At 42.3% G+C, this 10004-nt stretch overlaps 1 long non-coding RNA gene across 1 annotated transcript in view; it reads right to left on the bottom strand.

The window, feature by feature from the left end:
• Positions 1 to 566: 566 nt before the first annotated feature.
• LOC147020357 (uncharacterized) overlaps positions 567 to 10004 on the bottom strand; it is a 17041-nt gene continuing 7603 nt past the window's right edge. Inside the window, exons 3-4 of the long non-coding RNA XR_015062079.1 lie at positions 7436 to 7566; positions 567 to 783 (exon numbers count right to left, since the gene is read on the bottom strand). This is a non-coding gene — a long non-coding RNA (uncharacterized LOC147020357). The remainder of the gene's footprint in view (positions 784 to 7435; positions 7567 to 10004) is intronic.

Genomic DNA, 10004 nt, shown 5'->3' with positions numbered 1-10004 from the left:
TGATGGCGCTGGATTAAGGGTAGATTGTAATAAGGTGCATGCAAAAATTATAATCGAATCTAACTTTCGATTCGTCTGTCTGACTATGAACTTTGCCATCTGATTGCATCAACTTTAACTGAATGTGCCTGGTAAACTCATTGACATTTGTCAAGAAACTCATACACTGGAAAAGACGATGATTATATGAGAAAAATTATTGGAGTAAGTAACAACATGCTGCTGGCACTGCAAGATTTATCAAGCAAGTCTGACAGTGATAACCTGTTGGTGGTACTGTAGGATTTGCACAAAGGAATCCCATCAGTGTTTTGGAAGTAACAAGTTAAAACTGCCATAGTGTCACAGTACCGTCCAGAGATAATCATCAAATTACAACATCAAGCTGTCCAAATCTCAAGGTGATTCTTCCTGGCAAATCTCAGGCAATTCATCTCAAGTGATTAACATAATCATGTGAGGTTCCAGTGAATGCATGGGATGTTCCAACAAAATGAACATGCGATGGAGTGAATCCCAGGGGTTTCCCAGGGAAATTTCAAACACATTGGGCATACTTGCTTTGCATTTAAACATTCAGTCTCTATAATAAAGTTCAAGAGACACCAAATCGTTTTTGATAGCTTAGAAGGGGAAAACTCCACAAAACAGTCTGACACACCTGGATTTGAGGGGGTTCACATTGTGCATGAAGACCTCGTGCAAGGTTGGGAGAAACGTTGATTATATATATCAATGGTTCCTGCTAAATTGCAGGCCTCCAAGATTCCTTTGCATGTCCTCCTGAAAGTACATGCATGATTCTCCACTTCACGTACGCAAAACCAATATGTCACATTGATGCTCTTCTTCTTAATCCTCCAATCTCCATTGCTGAAGACAAACAATTAAAATACTTCCAGAAAATACGGTGCGGTGGGGAAGCAATGTCGAAACCGGGTGAAAATTAACCACTTAACTAATCTTGTTTGGGAACACCAGGCCACAGAAGAAGCTCGATATACAATTCAATGCAAATGCCTGTATGGACATGCCTCTGCCCATTTTAGATGTCAAGCCATTGTTAAGTAAAATCTCAAGTAAAAAATTTAAGGTCAAATGAGACAAAGAGAAAAGAGAGATCAGTGGAAGAGAGAATATCAGATGCTTTTAACTCAAGTTATGGAATGCAAAAAAAATATTCCAAGGGAACATGACCTTTAACCTTGGTCTCTTTCAACCAAAAATCGAATTGGTTCAAATTTGTATTAGACCAATACGTGTGCCAAGTTTGGTTAAAATTTCTACAGTGGTTCAAAAAATATCCAGGTAACAAAAATTTTTCATGAAAGGGCACATGACATTCATCCTTTAACCTTTAGTACCCAAAATCAGAGCAGTTCATCATCATATCACAAATTTATTGTGCCAGGTTTGGTAGAAAAATATTCCATGGTTTACAAGTTATCGTGGTGACTAAGATTTTCAATTAAAGATCACATGACATTCGACAAAATCTAATCAGGAGATCAGTGTATTACAGTCCATATTTGCACAAAGTTTGTTAGCACCTCTTCAGTGGGTCACAAGTTATTGTGGGAAGAAAAACCGATAGCAGACGGATGTACATACAGACAGACAGCCAGGCTGAAAACATAATGCCTCGATCAGGCCTTCGGCTGTGGAGCCATAACAATAGCATTCGTACAGACAAGAACCTCAAGGGCTGACAGCATAGCCCGGAGGTATACACTCGTCTCTGAGTTGTCTCGCCTGGCTTTGAATCTCAACCAGGTTTGAATCTCAACCGTCATCCTGGTGTTTTGCAGGCTGGCTGAGGCATCAATGCATATGCCACCGCTCAGATAGACGTTAAACTTGGCCTCCCGTCTGCCAGCATTAGTTGGTGGACGTAAAAGAACCCCACGGTGTCTTTCGGGATGAGTAGGCGAGCCATCGCTGGCACCTTGAACAAATTTCAAATTGCTTCTCTAACCTCCAGGGGGCCAAGGTAATAAAAGTGGGTGTGTTGTCCATCCATCCGTTATATAGTAGGCCATCAGTGGCACAGCTGCACCCCGGCCAAATGATGCTACCCACAGTCCTGTGCTGCATTCGAAATAATAATAAGAATCAGATACTTTTAAAACAATGACTTGTAATGAAGGCTTCTCTTGATGGTTGTATCACATGCGTGATTAGTTATAGTTGGCTGTGTGCATGTTCACAAGTAACTTAAACAGCATCACACTGAAGCTAATATAAAATGTTTCCACAAAGCACATTTTCCTGATTGAAATGCTATTCTTTTCTTTACAAATCCCTGGCTTGTTGCTGAACATTTGCATTTGCATTTAAAGTCTGAGCAAGCAGACTAAGACAATGCTTTCTGATGATATAGACATTGGCATTCACAAGACAGCTTATTCTATTACTGTTGGAAACAAAACTAGAATGACACGAGGAAGAGCGCTTTCCTCCACCAGGCTGAACGCTTTACATTTTGTATCCCACTGATAGGCTAGGTCTGGATTCGGACCTGAACCAAAATCGAATCAGCTTGTTCCTGTCAAACACCCAATCTGTCCACCAGGTTTCGTCCAAATCTGTCCTTAACTTTTGAGATATCGTGCTATTTATCGTTTTAGCCTGACCACTCAACGGTGAAGAACCACTTAAAAATTATAGTATCCGGATCCATATCTTTACCAAAATCGAATCAATTTGTCCTTGTCACACACCCAACCTGTCTAGTCCACCAAGTTTCGTCCGAACCAGTCCATAACTTTTTGAGATATACTGCTCACAGTGAGAACAGACAGACAAACAGGGGTGAATACATAACCTCCGTCCACCTTCGGTGGTGAAGGCGATGCATCGCATGATAAGCAATAAAAAAGGTAGGTTACTCATAAACAGGAATTTGACGGAGGAGAAGCGAGATGAAGAGAATAATAACGAGATTAAACAAAGAGGACGACAACCTGCTCAAGACAATCTATTCCCCTTCCCATCTTTTAATGGTGTCAACCCCCTCCATGTCAGCACCGTCCTGCACATCTCCAACAAGACCATGTCCTTCCAACCCCAAACATTCTATGTATCACTCTTCAGCATCTGTCTACAAATGTCAGTTTATGATCAAGGAACAGGTTCATTTCAATTTACACATGTCCAACATCAAGGCTGAACTTTTAAATTTGTCTCCCTCCTCTGAAACCTGGTGGTGCCTTTTAAGTCTGTCTCTGTCGTATGCTCCCCCTCCATCCCTTCCTTCAATTCAAATGGCATCACAGCTGACTACTCTCATGAGAAGTCAAATGCCTCAATTCTGTATTTGCTTCCAAATACTGTCACAAACCCCTCAATCTCTTGTACACACCCTACCCAGTCGCTCCCAACTGCTCCTGGATGCTCTGTCTTTTGCATTTAAAATGTGAAGAAGTTTCTGGCAACCAACGACTGATTCTGCAACTGGACAGGACTGCTTTTCAGTTCAGGTGTCATAAAATCCTGCTTTTCTGCTCTTGTACACCCCCCTTTCTGCCTTTTTCACCCTATCATTTGCCATAGGTAATCTTCCATCTGTTTAGAAATCAGGCAACATCATGGCATTACATAATCAAGGTGCAAAAACTGATCCCTTTAACTACAGACTTATCAGCTTGCTTCCAGCCATCAGCAAGTCCATGGAATCCATAATCAGAGTCGACAAAATCCATCCTTTTCTCCAATGGCCTCATCTCACGTCACTAATTCAGATTCAGACCAGGTTAACCTAACTTGGACATGCTGCTTCTAATCTCCCAACAGTGGATGGAGGCCCTCAATGTCTGACATGAGATCAGGGCTGTCTCTCATGACATATATTGAGTTTTCAATATGGAATGGCACCCCAACTTGCTCTCCAAACTCTCTGCGTATGACATCCAAAGCCAACTCCATTCTTGTAGACAAATTGTTCTTCTCAATGGAATCCTCTAATCCCCCATGCAGGCCAAGGATATGGGCTCCCTTCTTTTCCCAATTTTCATGAACGATCTCTCTGACTCTCTGGAAAATTGTCTTTACCCATTTGCTGATGACTCTTTCCTCTTCTGAAACATCCCTCCTCCTTCACATAGACAGGCAGCAGCCTCTTCCCTTTCTTCAGCCCTTGAACAAATCACAAGCTGGTCAAACACTTGAAATGTGCCTTTCAATCCTGACAAATCTCACACTCTCACTATCTGTCTCTCTCTCTGTCTCTGTCTCTGTTGTGTCTCTGTCTCTGTTGTGTCTCCCTGCTAAGTCTCCTTCCCTACCCCTCAGTTTTCCCCACATCCCATATTTGTCAAAGTCTCCCCCTATTATATCTCAACCCTGTTGTTGGTGTGTTCCTCCCTCTCTTTATCCTATTCCTTTTGTTCTGTTCATTCCTTATCCCTTCTGAGTTCTCGCTCTTCCACGAGCCTTGACTTTGTATAAATAACTTAAAAAGTACTCTGCAACAGTAGTAGCAGTGCAGTGCACATGGTCGAGAGAAATGTTAGAGTAAAAGAACAAAATCAGGTAAATCGGTCCAGAAAATGTTAATCGTCACCTGCAGCTCCTCCTCTGTTTACAAAACTACATCAATACAGAACAATGGCAAGGGCAGTGCTTCAGGTACGATAGCTAATGTACATCGGGTCCATGATGTACGTGGCTCAGTGACAACATGCCGAATTTGCAATGAAATCTCAGATCAACAAAATTGCCTGGGATTGTGCTGGTTGTATCCTTCAAGTGCATGGGGTGTTTACTGCACCAAAAGCTTATGTAATAGTCACATGACCCTGCATTTCCCTTAATGGCTTGGCGAGAGGACTGTATTTTTGCCTCGCGATGCCATTACTGGCAAGAACCCTGAAGAGCATTTTCAGCCTCCACAATAGAAGGTGCATTAAATTACCCAAACTGCAATCTTTGTGGACCAGCTCAAGCTCTGGTGTTGAAGCAAGGAGGGGCCAATATGGCAGCTCCAGTAATGGAGGAGAGACCAAGAGTGGGTGGGGTTTGATGCAATGGTAAGAGTGCGACATGTCATGGAAAAAGATATATAAGGCTGATGATGGCACACTGTTAGAACCCACACCACCAACATTGGCAGGTATTTCTGTGGATGGAAAGGTCAGAGGTGCCATCAAAAACAAAAAATTGGTTCCTCAGATGGAATTGGTGGAATATAGAATAATATAAATAAATAAGTAAGTTTATAATTCTGTTGATTATCAGTTTATGAACTTCATTGCTCCGCAGTAACTCTTTTGTTCAATGAACTATTTCTAAGCAACATCATTCATTAATGTGAAGTGTGTGCGTGTGTGCGTCTGCTGGTTTGCCAAATTTCTGAGAGCTCAGGTGTGCCACTGATTTGGTCAGGTGACCAGGTCTGAGGAGGAAAAACATACGGGACACCCAGGCGCGGATCAAACGGGCTGCCCGAGGCCCCATTGCCCATTATTTGGTTGTACATGGTATTGTGTGAAGTGCACTTTTGTATGTTTTATTTTGTATCGTCATATCCTTTAAATTCTAGGATTTTTAATGTATGTTTTTATATTGCCAAGATCTGTACAAATAAATGATATAAAATTGAAATGAAATGTAAATTGCTGAAGTACAAAACTAGAGAATTCATGAAACACCTTACCCCACGCATTCTTTTAAATAAGGACATGGGAAGGTTCTCTGAAGGGCAAACTTGATTGGTCGAGATGACGTATATGCCATAATATTTTGTCCAAGTCCTGAAAAAACGAGTTTTTGAAAGTGCTAAAAATACAAAGTGTTCTGCAGTGTTCAAGTGTATAACTCAATAGAAATAAAATAAAGATTTCAAATGTAGAAAAAAACTTTTTGGGGAAGTTTACCCCTGTTGATGCAGCGTCTTTTACACCACCTTATTTAACACGTTACGTCCGTTATTTGTGCCTCTTGTTTGTGTCCTTTTTGACATCGCTCAAAGCATAATGTTTCCATTTGAAATGATTTCAATTTTGTTTGACCGCCAAACAGGCACATCGACTAAAACAAAAACCTTACCCCACTGGTGCACTTGCACAATTGGAACGAAATTCAGAGCCACAGAATTGCTAAACTACAGGTTTGTTTTTGATTCATGTTCCAAATCGTTTGCAAAACATAACATTCAATTGAAATTAAGTTGTTTCTCGATCATAAATTGACGTTTTTTATAGAGATAGACAGATAGACAGACAGAGTGAACCAATTGCTTAAGCCTGCTTTTCGCTTTGCACACATGGGGCAATTATTCGGAGTGCAGTTTTCACAACCGTATTCCATCATCGCTTTTGCCACAGACACTTAATCTCATTTGTCAATAAAAATTTCAAGCAATTGAACATATCAGGTAACGGTGACATCACTGAGGTGCGATGAGTCCCTTGACGCCATTGCATGGTTTCCAACTGCTGCTTGGCCTTATACTGTTGCCACGATGGAGGCCTATGTGCATGCACTCCGTGCTGCCTTTCCTTTTTGAAATATTGTTTATAGTACTGAAAAAAAGGAACAAACGGCATCCCGAAGTAATGTGAAATGTGACGTGGGACATATGGGTAAATCAAGGGGCGATCCTATAAAATACGGGACGACTGGTCAGCCTGAATTCAGTGCCCCCTTGTCGGTAAGAAAAGGAATTTGGTATTTGTTCAGGGTGTCGGTGATCACTCGCCTCCTCTTCGCGAATGTCACCACAAGATCTTTAAAATGCACCAACCAATGCTTGGACGCGAGACACCCTTGTTTAACGTCCATCCAAAGGACGGAGTCCACATTGATACCTCTCCATGCCTGCAAAATACCAGGATGACAGTTTATAGCTGAGTTAAGATTCTAACCCAGGCGAGATCATGTCTGTTCATAATGATGGATAACATGCATAGTCCACATCTGTTCCACCCCTGTATTTTCTTGTACCACAAAGCACTGTGGCACCATAATCACACTAAGGATCTTCACATTTCATGCAGCTGTCAATTGCAAACTATTATCTCAGCCTAAATGTCATGGTGCATTATTGGAACACTTCCAGGAATTTCCCAGAACGTCTCGAAAGAAAATCTTTTCTGTTTCCGAACAGCACTGGGCATGTAATGCAGATAGCCATACAACGCAATGCAGGCGAGCCTCAAGGGCTACCGCCGGTCTGAAAGCGCAAGAGCATGTTAGAATTGATCATTTTGTGAGAGTGTACAGTGAACAGGTCAAAGAAAATGCAGGAACTAAATGTGTGGTGGCCATTTGCCAGCTGTGGGATTCCCAAGATATCGCAGTTTGGGATTGTGGTGATTTTTGAAGGAAAGCATGATGGTAACTGATATAGATTCCAAAAAAAAGAAACAAGACAGTCTTTCTGGTCTAAATGTAGAATTCAAATACAAATGAAGAACAATGGCTGCGTTCCACATACCGGTCAAGGTTGATCTGGTTTCGCCTGATTGTGTCACTCACAAGGCCTTTAGCCCACGGTCTCTTGGAGCCACGCTGCCGATCGATATGCGCTGCGTTCTTCGTGCCAGTACGTCAGCAAGATTTGCTTTTCTGAAGATACAAGATGAAAATTTCAATGGACATTTTGGAAAATCCAATTCTGACTGAGAAAGGAATAGACGTTTGTTTATTTATTTATTTATTTATTTATTTACTTACTTGTTTTTTATGGTGATCCACGGCCCATTGGTGGAGTTTTATATACCACAAACCATTTGCACAACAAATACACAAACATATGAATCACACGGACATCGGTAACCATTTATGTACAAAAATATGTGGTGTCTGGGTCGGCGGTCCATTGTTACTTTTCTGTTTTTTGCATATCAAGTCGAGGCTCTTGGAATAGCTACAACAGAGAACAGAACAGCTAGAACCCAATGGGAAGTGAGGAACGCACTAACATCCGGGTAGAGGGACACAACAGAGGAAGAAAGGGTGAGAAGAAGAATGAGAACAAGGGGAGGGGGAAGAGGATGTGTGGAATGAACAAGCTGGGTACAAACTCAAACACAGCAAGGAGGGGGATGAAAGAAGGGGAAGAGAAAAAACCGGGGATGAAACAGTGAGTTTCGTCCAATTGTGGGTTTTATTGAAAGGGGATATGCAAAATAATGTTTGTTATTTTAGTCAATCTCGTGTAGCTTCGTACAACTGCCACACACTTAAGTTGGGTACAAACTCCTGTCCTCCATATCCAAATGTGGCACGAGGTCTACCCAGAGCTGACAAGGTAAGTGTCTTCATTGATACACTTTTAAATCCTCCACACTCCACCACGACATCTCTCATCCTTCAGAAAGGCAGGCCGCAGCCTTCCAACCGATCATCAGACCTTGGCAAAATCACAAGATGTTCAAACACTTGGAATGTCCTTTAATCCTGACAAATCTCACACTCTCACTCTGTCTCTCCAAAAGGAACGTCTGCTAAACCACCCCATCTACTTTCTCAACAGTCCTTTTGAAGTGGTTCAGTTGCTCAAACCTTTGGGTCTCACTATCAGTCATGATCTTTCTTTGGAAAGCCACATTTAAAAGTTAGCCTCCGACGACAACTGCGAACTGGGCATTCTTCATCGTGCAAAGTCCTTCCATGGCACACCTGAACTATTATCCACCGACAAAGCCTTCATCTGCAGCTTGATAAAGTACTGCTCTCCCCTTTGGGCTGGCACTTCTGCCTCACACCTGACTCGGCTTAATGCTGTGGAAATCATGGTCTTCAAGACCATTGGAATCTCCTGCGATTAAGCTGAGTCTGTGGGCATATCTCTTTCACATCGCAAACAGGTCGGTGGTCTCTCTGTCTTCTACTGCCTTCCTTCTGCTCTTGCACCCTCTGGTCTTTCTGCGCTCTGCCCCCCAGGTTTCTGCAGCAGGCAGACACGGTCCACCAAGCACCATCAACCCCCATCAAGTGTGGCTCTCAATATCCATAATCACTGCTCACCCCCGTGCATTCGGCTCTCTTTTTTACCTCCTGTGGAACCAACTTCCACATTCTCTTCAATCTCATTCTTCCCTCCAGATCTTCAAGATAGGTGCTCACCCACCATCTCAGTCTCTCTCGATTTTGTCCTTCATCCCTGCTGCTGGTGTGTTCATCCCGTCCCTTACTGCTGTTCATTACCACCGCCACTGAAGGTGAAAGATAATGGTTTCACCCCTCTCTGTCTGTTTGTTTGTTGGGTCACCGAAATAGGTGACCCTTATTGTCAGTAATTCTGTCTGTTTGTTCGTTTGTCATCAGCATAATTGGTAGTAAACGTGGGCCGATTTTGACCAAACTCAGGTGGTAGGTACATCTTATGACATAGTGCTTGGAAATTGTGATGGTTGCTCGGGACGCTTTGGTTCCCTAGCAACAGCCGAAAAACCTTCAAAATCGGTATTGCACGTGAAATCAATTCCGAAAGCAATTATCCCATGTAGGGTTATGAAATTTGGCAAGCATCATCTACAGGTGATGTTCTACCAAATATATTCCGTTTTTTGTGATATATGGAATAGTTTACCCGCAGCGCCCCCTACAAATGGGGTATGTCCAAAAATTGGCGAAAATTGAAGGTCCCCTAGCAACAAGGTGAGTGTATCAATCCGAATGAAACTTTGCAGGTTCATAGCACGCAATGAGTACTACAACTTTGCCTCAGGATATATTGACCGATATTGCTTCGGTCAGGGGTCAAAGTGCAAAAATCGATAATATGCGAGAGCTGGAGGTGCCTTCGTGCCAAATGCTACTCCTCCTAGGGTTATGGTCAGATGGTCATGAAAATTCACACTAATCGTCTGCAATACATTGTGCACAAACTATTGAGCTGGATTTTCGATTTATATATTTGTTCACCCACAGCACCCCCCTCGAACTTTGGGGATTTCCGATATCAAACCGCATTTTCGGTACTTTTCATTCAAATTGATACCGAATAGTTATCATTACATGGAACTCGATGATATTTGGTATGCATAATCTTAAGGTGA

This window comes from Eptatretus burgeri, chromosome 9 (assembly GCF_056783735.1).
Source record: "Eptatretus burgeri isolate ZD-2024b chromosome 9, Ebu_testis_v1, whole genome shotgun sequence".
Classification (NCBI taxonomy): domain Eukaryota; kingdom Metazoa; phylum Chordata; class Myxini; order Myxiniformes; family Myxinidae; genus Eptatretus; species Eptatretus burgeri.
The sequence above is the reverse complement of the archived record's forward strand: the minus strand, read 5'-3'. Positions and strand labels throughout refer to the sequence as shown.